The sequence below is a fragment of the Nicotiana tabacum genome, chromosome 20 (assembly GCF_000715075.1).
Source record: "Nicotiana tabacum cultivar K326 chromosome 20, ASM71507v2, whole genome shotgun sequence".
In the NCBI taxonomy this organism is placed as follows: Eukaryota; Viridiplantae; Streptophyta; class Magnoliopsida; order Solanales; family Solanaceae; genus Nicotiana; species Nicotiana tabacum.
The window spans coordinates 81,544,144-81,561,599 of NC_134099.1; positions in this window are offsets into that span (position 1 = coordinate 81,544,144).

Here is a 17,456-nt window from a genome sequence, read left to right on the forward strand (position 1 = left end):
GTCAATTTTATCTTTTAACCGCTTTTATCATTCACTATTATTTTATCAAGAATTACATCGTTATGAAAATGTATCTCGAACCACGTTACAATCAATGTACCCGTGGTTGTCGACACACTTTGACTCCGTTGAGATTTGGATTTGGGTCACATCAATGTGCACCCGAGTTTAAGGAAATTAAATTATTAAAGGCGCGCCTAAAGCGACTAGCGTATTTATTTTGGGTAGGACCGTGGAATTTGCTAAACGGCCTATCCCGCATTCTAAGTATTTAAATATATATATATCTAGAGGGCCCCGTAGCTTCTATATTTTTGTTTGTCGAGGCTCGTCTCATTCATTATTTTAAAGAATTTGCAATGTCATGGAAATGCATTTCAGACCATGTCACAATCAATGTACCCGTGATTAAAGACATATTTCGATTCCGTTGAGATTTGGATTTGGGTCACATAAATGTGCACCCGAGTTTAAGGAGATAATGTTATTAAATGCGCGCCTAAAGCAACTAGCGTATTATTATTTTGGGTTGGGCCGTGGAATTTGCTAAACGGCCCGTCCCGGAATCTAAGTATTTAACATATACATTTTTGTGAGGGCTCCGCAATCTGTACATTTTTTATTTTTTGGCGAAGCTCGTCTCATTTTTTATTATTTAAGGGCAAACTTAAAACAACTACGATTTTCTACCAATGAAGTCATCCGAGGTTAAACAAAAACAACAATTCTAATAAGTAATAGTATCCATGGTAAAAAAACAATTCAACAAAGACGACACACAAACCGTTCATGTGTTCTCACATTTACTTTAAGCATGCAGTAACTAACCATAAAATAAATATTTTTAACAAAAACAACAAAAATTGCATTGTTGGCATTCATCAATATCAAATACTCGCATTCGCCTTGAACCATAACATGCGAAACGAACCAAATGAAACAAAGGGATGAAGAACAATAACCTTTGAACCTCGACAACCTCAGAACGACAAACACGACCCCGACGGAACTCAAGCCGGACCTTACTGCACGAGGAACAACGACGAAACCTCGGGACAACCTCGACGTACCGGACCTCGACGAACAACGACGACCTCAATGGAGACTGAAAGCTCGGCCAAAACTGTCAACGCACGAGATGTTGGCTGCTGCTGGATTTTCTCAACGCAGCATGTTGGTTCGAGAGAATGCAACAGAAGGGGTTGTTTGGATGTGAGGGAGGAGGAGGCTATGGAAGGTCGTCCATGGCTGGACGTTGCAGGCAGTCGTTTGGACGTAGGGCTGAGGAGGCGAGATGGGGTTGGTTCTGCGACTGGAGAAGGATGAAACAGCAATGGCGGACTGCTGGTTTTTCTGGTGGTGTTCGCTGGTTGTCTTTCGACGGGCAGTGATGGTGGTGGCGATCGTGCTGGTACAAATGGTAGCGGGCAGCGGTGGTGGTAGATGACTGCTGGGGATGCGAGGGTGGTTTGTTGGTGGTTTTGGGGTAGTGATTGACAGTAGGGTCGACGGAGGGAGCTGGTTGTGGTGACGATGGAGGAGTCCGGCGTTGATGGAGGAAGCTGGTCGGAGGTAGTGGTTTGGGCAGTGGCGTTTGGTTGTCGACTCCGCTACTGGTTGTGGTGGATGGTGGTTTTGGTGGTGGTTTTGGGTTAGGGTTGAGGGTGATTTTCGGACATGGTGTTTTTGGGTTGAGTTGGGGCTGGTTGACGGGGTGGCGAGACGGAGAGGGGTCAGCTGGTCGGGGTCTGGTGGTGGTGGTTTTTTATAGTAGGGTTTTTTGTTTCTTCCTTCAGGAGGAAGGAGATGAATAGTAATCTCTCTTCAAATTTTCTTCAAAGTCCCCCCTTCCAAAAATGTTTGTCAGTGTATTTAGTATCCCTTTGCTAGGAAAATGAGCCCCACGCGTGGTGGGGTTCAAGACTTGTGTCCCCCACGCGTGGTGGGGTTCCCCGTGTACGGGATTTCGTCCGTGTTCCCCACGCGTATCCCCTCATGTGTGGTGGACTCGGATTATTATGGGCTAGGTCCGAAATTAGGCCTAAAAGCGGGTAATTTGAACCCGAATATTATTCTTTTGCCCGGACCCGATTAAGAACACAACGTTGTTCGACTAATCCTATGTAAGCAAAATAACTACAAAAATAAGACTAATATTTAAACAAAACTATATCTTTTTTAATATATTTTTCAAGATTTAAAATAGCTACAAAATATTAATAAAACTATTTTTTTGTAATTTTCGTTTTTATATAAGGATAAAATATAAAGTAATATTTTTTGTATTTTTCAAAATTAAAATGACTACGAAACATTAATAGAACTATATTTTTGGTTATTTTCGAAATTATATAAAGTACAAAAATAGAGTGCAATTTTTGTATTTTTTCAAGTTTCTGAGAAATACATAAACTAAAATTTATATATATATTTTTTGTAATTTTTCTTTTTGCAACGAAATAAAGTAAAAATAGTTAAAATGGCTATATTAGACCCAATTTCACATATTCACGCTAAAAATGTGAAAATTCTCGGGGAGGGTCAAAAATCTGGTGCCTACAGCTGCCCTCTTTGACTGGAAACACGAAGAGTTTTCCGACAAAGAACGACTAGACATGTTTTTGACCCGACCATTACTTGGACGGACTACACTAAGGAAAGGGAGGGAATGTGACCGAGCCCTGGTATCTGAGCTGCCTACATATCCTTGGTTTTACAGGAATCAGGCCACGTGTAGTTCGGAAATGAGAGAGAGATGGTAGAGTGTACCAAGGTGAAGAGCCAATCGAGGTGCCGTTCCGTTGAGGTTCCGGTCCGCGGTCCTGTCATTACATCAAAATGATAACTGAAAAAGACTAACTAAACCTATCAGCTACTAGTTACAAGGATTCCTATCTCTAAGTCTTCTGAAACTTGATCTTGAGTCTTGAATGGTGCTTCATACAGACTTTGGATTTGAACCTTGATACTTGCTAGTTGTAGGTTCTAGTTCTTGAGCAGACTACATCTGTTCTCCACTTCCATGCTTTGGATTCGTTTTTTTTTTTCTTTTTTTTCTTTTCTTGTTTTTTTTTTCTTTGTTTTTGTGACCAGCTTTTGTTGACCATCTCAGCCTATTGACTCGCCTTCTTGAGGCGAGCTTCTGCTATTTATAACTTGGTTGAATGCTGGGGATTTTTGTTGTAGCCTTCTGTTTCCCGGTGCTGGGGATTGTTTCCTGCTGGGGATTCCTGTTGTAACCTTCTACCTTCCGGTGGGGTTACTGATTTCCAAAATCTGCAGTATAAGACTAAAAAGTATTCCTCTTGTTATACAGGTGGGCGCCTGAAACATGAAATGTAAAGACTGAAATGTATTCCTCTCGTTATACAGGTGAGCGCCTGACATGAAATGTAAAGACTGAAAAGTATTCCTCTCGTTATACAGGTGGGCGCCTGGCTTCAACACTAGAAATCTAAAGACTGAATGTATGTCTCTGTTATATGGGCGGGCTCCCAACTTCAACACTTGAAAGTAAAGACTGAATGTATTCCTCTGTTATTATGGGCGGGCTGCCAATTTCAACACTTGAAAAGTAAAGACTGGAATGTATTCCTCTGTTATTATGGGCGGGCTCCCAATTTCAACACTTGAAAAGTAAAGACTGGAATGTATTCCTCTCATTATACAGGTGGGCGCCTGGCTTTAGGAAAACTAAACGTTGATAATCTTAAGAAAACTAAAAATGACCTCTTTTTTTTCAAATTCAAACGTTGTTTTTTTTCAAATTATCCTAGGAGAAAATTCGTCAGACTAGGATTTGTTTTGGTATCTTAGGATAAAGATTCATCAGACTAAGATTTTGATCCTAGGAGAAGGTTCGTCAGACTAGGTCTCTATCTTAGGAAAAAAATTCATCAGACTAAGATTTTGATCCTAGGAGAAGGTTCATCAGACTAGGTCTTTTTCTTGTTTTTTTTTTGGTTATCTTAGGAGAAAGATTCATCAGACTAAGATTTTGATCCTAGGAGAAGGTTCGTCAGACTAGGTCTCTATCTTAGGAGAAAAATTCATCAGACTAAGATTTTGATCCTAGGAGAAGGTTCATCAGACTAGGTCTTGTTTTTTTGGTATCTTAGGAGAAAGATTCATCAGACTAAGATTTTGATCCTAGGAGAAGGTTCGTCAGACTAGGTCTCTATCTTAGGAGAAAAATTCATCAGACTAAGATTTTGATCCTAGGAGAAGGTTCATCAGACTAGGTCTTGTTTTTTTGGTATCTTAGGAGAAAGATTCATCAGACTAAGATTTTGATCCTAGGAGAAGGTTCGTCAGACTAGGTCTCTATCTTAGGAGAAAAATTCATCAGACTAAGATTTTGATCCTAGGAGAAGGTTCATCAGACTAGGTCTTTTCTTTTTGGTATCTTAGGAGAAAGATTCATCAGACTAAGATTTTGATCCTAGGAGAAGGTTCGTCAGACTAGGTCTCTATCTTAGGAGAAAAATCATCAGACTAAGATTTTGATCTTAGGAGAAGGTTCATCGGACTAGGTCTTGTTTTTTTTGTACCTTAGGAGAAAGATTCATCAGACTAAGATTTTGATCCTAGGAGAAGGTTCATCAGACTAGGTCTCTATCTTAGGAGAAAAATTCGTCAAACTAAGATTTTGATCCTAGGAGAAGGTTCATCGGACTAGGTCTTGTTTTTTTGTATCTTAGGAGAAAGATTCATCAGACTAAGATTTTGATCCTAAGAGAAGGTTCATCAGACTAGGTCTCTATCTTAGGAGAAAAATTCGTCAGACTAAGATTTTGATCCTAGGAGAAGGTCATCAGACTAGGTCTTTTCTTTTTTGGTATCTTAGGAGAAAGATTCATCAGACTAAGATTTTGATCCTAGGAGAAGGTTCGTCAGACTAGGTCTCTATCTTAGGAGAAAAATTTGTCAGACTAAGATTTTGATCTTAGGAGAAGGTTCATCAGACTAGGTCTTTTCTTTTTTGGTATCTTAGGAGAAAGATTCATCACACTAAGATTTTGATCCTAGGAGAAGGTTCGTCAGACTAGGTCTCTATTTTTTTATTTTTTTATTTTTTTTCGCAAACAACTTAGGAGGAAATGCATCTCCTATGGGTAAAACTTAAACCTAGGAGGAAATGCGTCTCCTACGGGTAAAGGTAAACTTAGGAGGAAATGCATCTCCTATGGGTGAATCTAAAACAAACTTAGGAGGAAATGCATCTCCTATGGGTAAAACTAGACTTAGGAGGAAATGCGTCTCCTATGGGTAAAACATAAACTTAGGAGGAAATGCGTCTCCTATGGGTAAAAACTAAACTTAGGAGGAAATGCATCTCCTATGGGTGAATCTAAAACAAACTTAGGAGGAAATGCATCTCCTATGGGTAAAACTAGACTTAGGAGGAAATGCGTCTCCTATGGGTAAAACATAAACTTAGGAGGAAATGCGTCTCCTATGGGTAAAACATAAACTTAGGAGGAAATGCGTCTCCTATGGGTAAAAGTGAAACAAACTTAGGAGGAAATGCATCTCTTATGGGTAAAAACTTTAATGATTTCAAATTAGGAAGTGCGTCTCCTATTAATGACATATTCATTTAGGAAGTGCGTCTCCTATGCGTGAACCATTTCCTTCTTTTTTTGAATTATTTACTTACATGTGTTGTCTTCCCTCGAAACTGTTGGGGATTATTTTGATGGGGATGACTTTTCCCCCTTTTTTTCATTATTATCTTTTTATTCTTCTTTTTTTTATTCTTTATTTTTTATTCTTTTTTTTATTTTGTTTTGTTTTTGCATAGCTTCTTCCTTCGAAGACTACCTCCCTTGAGAGTCGTTTTGTCTTTCCCCGAAAGGAACCGCTGTGGATACTGACTTTCCAACCTTGTGTTGGACTCCTTGCAACTGCTAGGGATAACGCTGTTGGGGAATTATTTACTTACCTGTTGGGGGTAAAATGTTATCAGCTGGGGGTACCTGACTTCCAGAAAATTTTCTAAATGGAAGGAAAATTTTCTGCCCCAGTTCGATAATATCCCTTGTGGCATGCAGTTCTGGCATCAATGCCATTTCCGTTACCTGCTTCAAATCAAACAAAATTTGTTAGTTTAAAACATGGTGGTTGGTTGCGATACTCCTACTGGGATGGCTTTCCCTTTCTCCTTCATTGCGCTGTGTTCCACGACTTGCTGGGGATGATATTATGTGCTGGGGATAATCCCTTCCTGCTGGGGATATCCCTCTTCTTTTGTGGCATAGCTTGGAAACTGGCATTTCCCCGACCTTTTAGTCTAGTATGGATTTCGCCAAATCATGCTCACTGCTCTCCTTGCTTTGTTCACGGGCCTTGTCTTTGAGGTTTATAACCTTGGTTTTGGCAAGGATATCCCTCTTGACGCTCGTCAATCCTTTTGTCAATTCCCTTTTGCTGGGGATATCTTTATTGACACTGGCCTCGCACTTGTTCCTTGCTGACTATACCATTTGGATGTACTAGTCAGATCTCATCTTGAAAAGCTGATGGCATATTTGAAGTCATTTCATACTTGTTCTGACCAGACAGACTCTATTGGGGAGTTTTTCTATGAAAGGAGAAAGATAAGAGAAACAAAATAAAAGACAAAGGAAACGATGACTCTTTTACAAAAGAAACTATAAATAAAAATCTATCAAACGCAGATACCGACTCTAATGGCCATGACATGCGTATGTGGCCTATCCTCTACCGTCAATCATCTTTCAAGATCTTCAATTGGCGATTCCCCATCTGATTCTCAATCTTATTCGACTTGTAGTGCCCGAAGGGTTTTCACTATCAAGTCTCTCTCATTTTTGGTTCTTTTCTCAACTTTCATCGCCTTATGGTGCCTGTGAAGATTTTCACCAATAAGACTCTCTCGTTTTATATCTCTCTCCAGCTGGGGATTTGGAGTGTTGCTGGTATGACTCTTTCTGTTGGAGATTAGAGTCCTTTCTGCTGTGGAACAGAATGTTATGTTCGCCGGTAAGACTCTTCATTTGTCTGACTTGGCATTTTTTAAAGACTGATCAGAAGGTCTTTCTTTGGACCGTAATGTGGGTTTTGGATAGGCTAGAAAGAAAGGGTATAAAAGGCTCAAAAATACATTAATTTTTGGGTTATTAGTTACAACCTTCGGAATTAGATTTATTTACAACAAACGCAACTTTTGCCCCAGTTTCTTGCTTGGGGATATTTTAATTGATTTTTTTTTTCATTTTTCAAAACTATGACCGAGCCGTGAAGCGCCTACGTATCCTCTTTGAGGAATCAGGTCAAACGTAGTTCCCAATTCCTCTTTTTTCTTGTGACTTTCTTTTCACTCATTTCTTATCTTTGTTTATGCTATCATTTTCTTTTCTTTTCTTTTCTTTTTTTTCGTTTTGTTGTTTTCTTTCTCTCTCTGTTTCTCTTCGTTGCTACTGATTCCGAACGAGGGGTATGAAAGAAAATAAATAAGGCTCAAAAGGGGTAACGAAGGATAAAGTGTTTAGGTAGCAGAACAAAATGTCTTCATCATTCCAGTCTTTAAAACATGCCAAGTGCAAACAACACAATTAAACAATAGATTTATAGTCTCTTCCGATGGTGCTGGACTTGACAATTATGTTAAACATTTTATTTTTCCTTTGTCATTTCTAAGCACCGTTGGGCGACACTCTTATTATCATGACCGACCCTCATGCCAATTTGGCGAATCTTGCTTTTAACGGTTTTCTTTGTGCTTAACTTGCCCCAGTTCCACATGACTCGAGCTCTGAATAATCTCAAACCGTCCTTATTTTCTTTAAATGGTCTGATCGCCCTTCCGGAGTTTTATGATTAACTTTAAAGATTAGGCCCAAACTGGGTGCGCATGTCATGTCCCTAGAATCGGCAGTGAACGAAATGATAAAAGTATTAAACAAAGAGATGACTGGAAATAATAAAAGATCGGATTTGCTTTAGACTACCGGTGGAATGGATTGAGAAAACAAAACAAACCAGAATAAAATCCTAACACAAACTGGACAAAATTTAAACAAACTGCTAGGACAAAATGGAAAGATAAGAAGGTTTGACACAGGACAAAATCCAAATTACAACCTTAATAATCCGGACAATAGAAATGACAACAAAATAAGCCACCAACAGCGTCTCTCTCGCTAACCAAAGAATGGAGCGGCCTCCCACTTCATCAAAAACTGGCATCTTAGCCACTGAGCTTTGCATCAATACTGCCAAGACCATTACCAGCTTCAACATCATCAACCTCTGTCAACAAGTTCTCGATAGGGCTCGAGTGCTCCATGTCACTGTTATTGATCACAATCCGCCCTTCTTGGATCATTCTTTCTATTTCTCTTTTCAAATCCCGACAGCATTCCCACATTGTGCCCCTGGGCATTGGAATGGTATTCGCACCTTTTAGAAGGGTCAAAGCTTCTTGCACGTGGGTCCACACGATTTGGAGGAATAGGTGCAATCATGTCATGATTCTTTAACTTCTCAAATAAGCTTTCATAGGACTCTCCTATTGGTGTAAAATTATCTTTCAACCTTTGTTCCCCTTTATACCTCTGGCTTGGATGTGGGTTATAGGGCACCTGAAAATTTTGTGGAGACTTCTGGAGATTTTGTGATGCTCGTGCTCGCCTCCTGGGGCGTTTTGGTGGTTGGACAACATACTGAGGTGGAGCGATAAAGTATTGAGGGTTCTGAGGTGGATAATACTGCTCAGGGGAGCCATGGAACATCTGAAGAGGCTGCTCATACCTTCGAGATGTACTCCTGGGACCTCTTCTAGACCCTGATGTCATCATGATTTCTTCAATCTCCTCATTTGTGTCGCTAAGATTATCAGACTCAACCCGGACAGCCTGAGTTGCGGCTTTTAAAGCTGCTTGACTTATAATTTTGCCTGTTTGAAGACCATTCTCTACCATTTCTCCCATTTTGATTGCTTCCGAGAAGGATTTGCCAACTGCGGACACCATGTTTTGAAAGTAGTCTGGCTCTTGCGCTTGAAGGAAGACAGTTATTAGCTCGGGGTCATCCATGGGTGGCGTAACTCGAGCTGCTTGCTCTCTCCATTTAATGGCATATTCCCTGAAACTTTCACTTGGTTCCTTCTTCAGGTTTGAAAGGGAAATGCGGTCTGGAGCAATGTCGATGCTGTATTGGAACTGCTTGACAAAGGCCTGTGCCATGTCGTCCCAGACATACCAGCGAGACGTGTCTTGATCCATAAACCATTCGGAGGCTACTCCCGTAAGGCTTTCCACAAAATAAGCCATCAACAATTTTTCATTTCTTCTCGCACCTCTCAGTTGATTGCAATACCTTTTCAGGTGGGCTATGGGATCTCCATGTCCATCGTACTTTTCAAATTTGGGTGTCTTGAAACCAAGCGGCAAGTGGACATCGGGGAACATACATAGATCCTTGAAGGCAACACTCTTTTGACCTGCCAACCCTTGCATGTTTTTCAACCACTGTTCTAAGCTTTTCACTCTTTGGGCCATTTCTTCTTGTACCATCTTTCGGGCAGGCTTCTCAATCTTTGCAGGAAGATCAAACGAGTACGAGTGGTACTCAGGAGCGTGGTACCGCTCTTGTTGTGTCGCAAATTGTGACTCATGACGAAGTTGTCCTTGACCACCAGCCCATGCTTGACACATTTCGGTCATTTGCAGTTTCAATATTCTATTTTCCTCAACCATAGTAGACTCGTGTTGAACCCTCCGACCCTGAGTCTCTGGAGCACTTGTAACAGCTTCGACGTCAGTTGTCATTTTTCCTTGGACCTTGTGTTGGCTGCTTACCACAAACCGACCACCTCAACTTTCTTTACAATTCAAAACAAAACATGTTAGAATGGACTCAATCGGTCCTTATTATTATCAACATGTTTTTTCATCATTTTTTTTTCGATTTTTTATATTTTTTTTTTCGTCATTTTTTCATTTCATTTTTTTTATATACTTTTTTTGTTGTGGTCGAATCCTATGGAGATTGCCTACGTAGCATGACCCCGCATGAATCAGACATTGCGTAGTTCGGACAAATAAACGATAAATAATAATAAAACATTTTTTTTGAATTTTCAATTTCATAATAAAACAAACTTGATTACAAAAGTTTAAAAACTAACAATACTAACAGATTTTGACAAAAGACAACAAACGGTCTCGAAAATCAAATAACCCGCATACTCTAAAAATATTATAAACTCAAAACAAAAGGCTAGCTCCCTTTCTCCGTTTGACAAATGCAATCAAACGGTTATTTTTGCAAATGTGGCCCCTGGCAAACTTCACATGAATTTTGAGGCCGGGGAGGATTATTTTGACACTTTACAAACTTGTCCATTCTTTTACGAAAATAACCTTTCGACAACTGAAAGATACTCTAAGGCTATTTCGGCAAGAACGGTTTAAGACGCGGCCGAAGCTGGCTCGGCTTATTATGACAAAATTCAAACGGTATTCACCTGACCGCTGACTCTTTTATTTTTTTATTTTTTTCAAAATTACAAAAAAACCTGGTGTTGCAAACACGGCCCTTCAGCGCCTCGGGGACGAAGATTTTTTAAGGCTGTGTGGGTCAATTGGACCAAATCTAAAACAATGACCCAAAGGTGGCTTTTTATGCAAAGTCAGCCTTCCGGCGTCCCTTTCGGGAACATTCGGCTATTTATGACAAAACAGCATCACCCTGACTTGTTTATGACTCTTTTATCATTTTTCAAAAATAGAAAATTCAACTTGCAAACACGGCCTTTCAACGCCTCGGGGACGAAGATTTTTAAGGCTGTGGGGGTCAACTGGACCAAATCTTAAACATGACCCAAGGGTGGCTGTTAATGCAAAGTCAGCCTTCCGGCGTCCCTTTCGGGAACATTCGGCTATGTCTTGATAAAACAGCGTCATCCGATTTCTTAAAAATTTGACATATTATTATTTATTTGTTTTTGGCTTTTTAGCAAAAGGTGGGGTTGGACCCGATGAGGGTTGCCTACGTATCTCACATCCGGTGAGAATCAAACCCGCGTAGTTCGGGCAAATAAACTATTTTTGAGAAGACCCTTTTCCATTTTCTATTCTTTTTTCACAACAATCAAATAGACTATTATTTTTCATTCATAACAAACAAACAAATTAACGAAAAACATAAAACATTATTTCCTTTCTTTTCTTTTCTTTTTTTCAAAATTCTGGCAGAGTTTCGACACTACTTGGACATTGTTTTTTTCTCTAAAAATAAGTAGTTATATCTCTACACTGTTATTTTCTCCTCTTTTCACGATTTTCTAATTTTTGGAAAATGATGACAACATACAAAATCTTTTGAATTTTCATGCTCTTATATATATATATATATATATATATATATAAAATATATATATATATTTAATTTATTATTATTTTCAAAAATGTTGCATGGGAGACACAAGGACTTCCAAGACATCTTGGACTCCGCGAATGTTCCTCATGCGCTTTTTTCCAAAAAATGAAGCGTGGGGGACATGTGGAATACCAAGACTTCTTGAATTCCACAATGTTCCTCATGTGTTTAATTAATATAATAGCATGCTTATCTAAAAAAATCGTGCAACTTTCTTATTTAACGTGATCAGCATGATAAGGAGTGTCATTTGTCCGCAAATATCATTGGTCCGCCAAATGACTCATTCACCCTTGAATAAATACAACATGTAGCACATAGGATGCCATAAGATGGTCTATTATTTTCAGGTTGCTTGTCCTAGACGGATCCAACCCCTGTGTTGAGTCCCCTAAGTCAAATGCACATGATGCAAATAAACGTTCCTACTAGGGATCTGGCATGAAGTCACGTTATTCTATGTTCAAAACCTGGGTCGGTGTTCTAGACAGTGTACCCGAGCGGACAACTCGAGCTAAGGAAGGAGCTCCTTTCCGGGAACCAAAAGGCCAGCCGGCTTAGAAACTTTCCGAGCCTCTTTTATTTAGGGTATGACACTAACAGAATAGGGAGTCTCAACCAGTAAGCACATCCCCTGAGGTAAGAAGAGAAGGGTTTCGACACAGTTTATATACAGTTCAGATAATATCAAAGCGGTAAAAGACAACATTTAGTATGTTATGTCAAAACATGTAATATATATCAGATAATAAAGCCAAATATAACAATTATTCTAAGCTCGAATCCTTGAGCCCTGAACCAGCGGTTCTGGGTTTAATTTCCAGCAGCGGTTTTGTCATACTTGGTTTATAACCTGGGTATACGTTCTAGACTGTGTACCCGAGCGTACAACTCGAGCCGAGGAGGGGGCTACGTACCAGGGACCCGCGAGATCGTCCGGCTTTGTAACTTGTCCGACCTCTTTCTTATTTCAGGTATTGACACTAACAGAATAGGGAGTCTCGTCCAGCGAGCTTCTCCCCGGAGGTAAGGAGAGAAAGGTTTCAGCACAGTTTATATGTACAGTTCAAGTAATATCAAAGCGGTAAAAGCAGTATTTAGCACATTAGGCTCAACATGTAAAAATCAGATAAAACCGAATATAACAATTTGTCTAAGCTCGAATTCTAATCCTGAACCAGTGGTTCTGGGTCGGTGTCCCCAGCAGAGTCGCCAGAGCTGTCACACCTCCTTTTTCCGCACCCGAGAGGGTACAAGGGAGTTTTTCCAATTAAAGTTCAATCGAAACGGGATTGGTTTATTTATTTCAGAGTCGCCACTTGGGAGATTTAGGGTGTCCCAAGTCACCAATTTTAATCCCGAATCGAGGAAAAGAATGACTCCATATTACAGTCTGCGTACCAGAAATCTGGATAAGGAATTCTGTTAACCCGGGAGAAGGTGTTAGGCATTCCCGAGTTCCGTGGTTCTAGCACGGTCGTTCAACTGTTATATTCGGCTTGATTATCTGATTTTATACAAATGTGAACTTATGTGTCAATTTTATCTTTTAACCGCTTTTATCATTCACTATTATTTTATCAAGAATTACATCGTTATGAAAATGTATCTCGAACCACGTTACAATCAATGTACCCGTGGTTGTCGACACACTTTGACTCCGTTGAGATTTGGATTTGGGTCACATCAATGTGCACCCGAGTTTAAGGAAATTAAATTATTAAAGGCGCGCCTAAAGCGACTAGCGTATTTATTTTGGGTAGGACCGTAGAATTTTACTAAACGGTCCATCCCGAAGTCTAAACAATTTTTAAAGCAAATATTTACTGAGGGCCCCGCAATTTGTATGTATTTAAATATATATATATCTAGAGGGCCCCGTAGCTTCTATATTTTTGTTTGTCGAGGCTCGTCTCATTCATTATTTTAAAGAATTTGCAATGTCATGGAAATGCATTTCAGACCATGTCACAATCAATGTACCCGTGATTAAAGACATATTTCGATTCTGTTGAGATTTGGATTTGGGTCACATAAATGTGCACTCGAGTTTAAGGAGATAATGTTATTAAATGCGCGCCTAAAGCAACTAGCATATTATTATTTTGGGTTGGGCCGTGGAATTTGCTAAATGTCCCGTCCCGGAATCTAAGTATTTAACATATACATTTTTGTGAGGGCTCCGCAATCTGTACATTTTTTATTTTTTGGCGAAGCTCGTCTCATTTTTTATTATTTAAGGGCAAACTTAAAACAACTACGATTTTCTACCAATGAAGTCATCCGAGGTTAAACAAAAACAACAATTCTAATAAGTAATAGTATCCATGGTAAAAAAACAATTCAACAAAGACGACACACAAACCGTTCATGTGTTCTCACATTTACTTTAAGCATGCAGTAACTAACCATAAAATAAACATTTTTAACAAAAACAACAAAAATTGCATTGTTGGCATTCATCAATATCAAATACTCGCATTCGCCTTGAACCATAACATGCGAAACGAACCAAATGAAACAAAGGGATGAAGAACAATAACCTTTGAACCTCGACAACCTCAGAACGACAAACACGACCCCGACGGAACTCAAGCCGGACCTTACTGCACGAGGAACAACGACGAAACCTCGGGACAACCTCGACGTACCGGACCTCGACGAACAACGACGACCTCAATGGAGACTGAAAGCTCGGCCAAAACTGTCAACGCACGAGATGTTGGCTGCTGCTGGATTTTCTCAACGCAGCATGTTGGTTCGAGAGAATGCAACAGAAGGGGTCGTTTGGATGTGAGGGAGGAGGAGGCTATGGAAGGTCGTCCATGGCTGGACGTTGTAGGCAGTCGTTTGGACGTAGGGCTGAGGAGGCGAGATGGGGTTGGTTCTGCGACTGGAGAAGGATGAAACAGCAATGGCGGACTGCTGGATTTTCCGGTGGTGTTCGCTGGTTGTCTTTCGACGGGCAGTGATGGTGGTGGCGATCGTGCTGGTACAAATGGTAGCGGGCAGCGGTGGTGGTAGATGACTGCTGGGGATGCGAGGGTGGTTTGTTGGTAGTTTTGGGGTAGTGATTGACAGTAGGGTCGACGGAGGGAGCTGGTTGTGGTGACGATGGAGGAGTCCGGCGTTGATGGAGGAAGCTGGTCGGAGGTAGTGGTTTGGGCAGTGGCGTTTGGTTGTCGACTCCGCTACTGGTTGTGGTGGATGGTGGTTTTGGTGGTGGTTTTGGGTTAGGGTTGAGGGTGGTTTTCGGACATGGTGTTTTTGGGTTGAGTTGGGGCTGGTTGACGGGGTGGCGAGACGGAGAGGGGTCAGCTGGTCGGGGTCTGGTGGTGGTGGTTTTTTACAGTAGGGTTTTTTGTTTCTTCCTTCAGGAGGAAGGAGATGAATAGTAATCTCTCTTCAAATTTTCTTCAAAGTCCCCCCTTCCAAAAATGTTTGTCCGTGTATTTAGTATCCCTTTGCTAGGAAAATGAGCCCCACGCGTGGTGGGGTTCAAGACTTGTGTCCCCCACGCGTGGTGGGGTTCCCCGTGTACGGGATTCCGTCCGTGTTCCCCACGCGTGTCCCCTCATGTGTGGTGGACTCGGATTATTATGGGCTAGGTCCGAAATTAGGCCTAAAAGCGGGTAATTTGAACCCGAATATTATTCTTTTGCCCGGACCCGATTAAGAACACAACGTTGTTCGACTAATCCTATGTAAGCAAAATAACTACAAAAATAAGACTAATATTTAAACAAAACTATATCTTTTTTAATATATTTTTCAAGATTTAAAATAGCTACAAAATATTAATAAAACTATTTTTTTGTAATTTTCGTTTTTATATAAGGATAAAATATAAAGTAATATTTTTTGTATTTTTCAAAAATTAAAATGACTACAAAACATTAATAGAACTATATTTTTGGTTATTTTCGAAATTATATAAAGTACAAAAATAGAGTGCAATTTTTGTATTTTTTCAAGTTTATGAGAAATACATAAACTAAAATTTATATATATATTTTTTGTAATTTTTCTTTTTGCAACGAAATAAAGTAAAAATAGTTAAAATGGCTATATTAGACCCAATTTCACATATTCACGCTAAAAATGTGAAAATTCTCGGGGAGGGTCAAAAATCAGGTGTCTACAACCTCGCTCAAAAATCCGAGCTCCCAAGTTTAAGTTATGATAAAAATGGTCAAACCCTCGTTTTTGAAATGTTTAATATTGCCCAGGTATTTCCTTCTTCGCAAACGCGGAAGGACCCTCGCGTTCGCGAAGCACAACTTCGCTTGGGTCCGGCCTCCTTCATCGCGAATGCGATGTCCTGGTCGCAAACGCGATGCACGATCTCCCCCTCCTTCGCGAACGCGAAGGATTAAACTCCCCCCAGCCCCAGCTCCTCTTCGCGAACGCGAGACTCCACTCGCGAACGCGAAGAAGGAAACCGGAACTGGGTTGCTGCAATTTTCTGCAATTTCTCTAAGTTCCAAAATGACCCGTTGAGCATCCGAAACACACCTGAGGCCCCCGGGACCTCAACCAAACATGTCAACCAATCCTAAAACATTATTCAAACTTGTTCCGATCTTCGGAACGTTCAAAACACCAATTTAACATAGGATTCAAGTCTAAGAACTCCAAAACTCTCAAATTACACTTTCGATCAAAAAGTCTACCAAACCTTGTCCGAATGACCTGAAATTTTGCAAGCACGTCACATTCAACACTACGGAGCTACTCCAACTTTTGGAATTCTATTTCGATCCTGATATCAAAATCTCACTATCGAACCGAAAACTTTAAAAATTCGACTTTCGATATTTCAAGCCTAAATAAGCTGCATACCTCCAAAACATAATCCGAACATGCCCCTAAGCCCGAAATCATCCAATGGAGCTAACAGAACCGACGAAATTCCATTCCGAGACCGTCTTCATATTGCTCCGACTACGGTCAAATTTCTAACACTTAAACTCTCATTTAGGAACTAAGTGTCCCAAAACTCTCCTAAACTCAAAACCAAACATCTCGGCAATTTAAAATAGCAGAAACAAATACGGAAAAAGCAGTTTATAGGAAATCGAAAAATAAATTCTTAAAATGACCGGCCGGGTCATTACATTGAATAATTAGGTTAATTTTACAAAATTAGTCTTAATTAGAATTAGGTTAAATTTTGATGTAGTGGAAGAAGCATTATCTATTCCTAGAAGCACTATTGCATTGATTAAACTTATGGAGTGTAAACGATCTCTCTCATAGTTTTATATCCTTCATTTCATAAGCCAGCTTTCTTGGAACTGGGTTTTCTCAGGTGAACCAGCTCATGAATATAAGTGTTCGGTAAAATTGAAAGAAGACTGATACGGCTGTGGGGAAAAAATAGGAAGAGAGAGAAAAGTTTGACTATATTTCTTTACGGACAAGTTATTAATTATCTAAATCATGGTTAGGGCTTTGTTTAGTCAACTAAATTTTAGCCATTAATTAATGAGGAATTTTCAGAATCACTATTGTTTAGTGACTATTAACTTCATATAACTACCATATACATAATTACTTCCTATAGCTACTATTCAGTTGTTACGGTAGTATATTTGCTATATTCCCACTGTTGTATTCATAAATACAACAGCAAAAAATACCTAAAATCATGGCAATCCAGCTGTACGCGCATATATTCGCGTCATGTATTCATGTATTCATGAATATAGTAATGATAATCACCTTAAAAAGGTATGTCCAACTGTCTAATAACAAAAATAATATCAATTAGTGTTATACACTCTTAATATAACTCAACAAAATCAATTCTAGCATGCCTCATTATCAACCCAATTAATTAGAATAATTTTTCAGTTATATATAACCGGTGTATTTAATTTATATATTTAGTGTGTTTCAATATTTTTTTACTGTTGCATTTATTAGATTCAATGTTTGTATTTACTGTATTCGCTATTTTATATTCAGTGTATTCAAATGTATTTGTATTAACAGTATCTTAGTTATTTCTAATATATGTTATTATTGTTGTATTTAGTATATTTCAT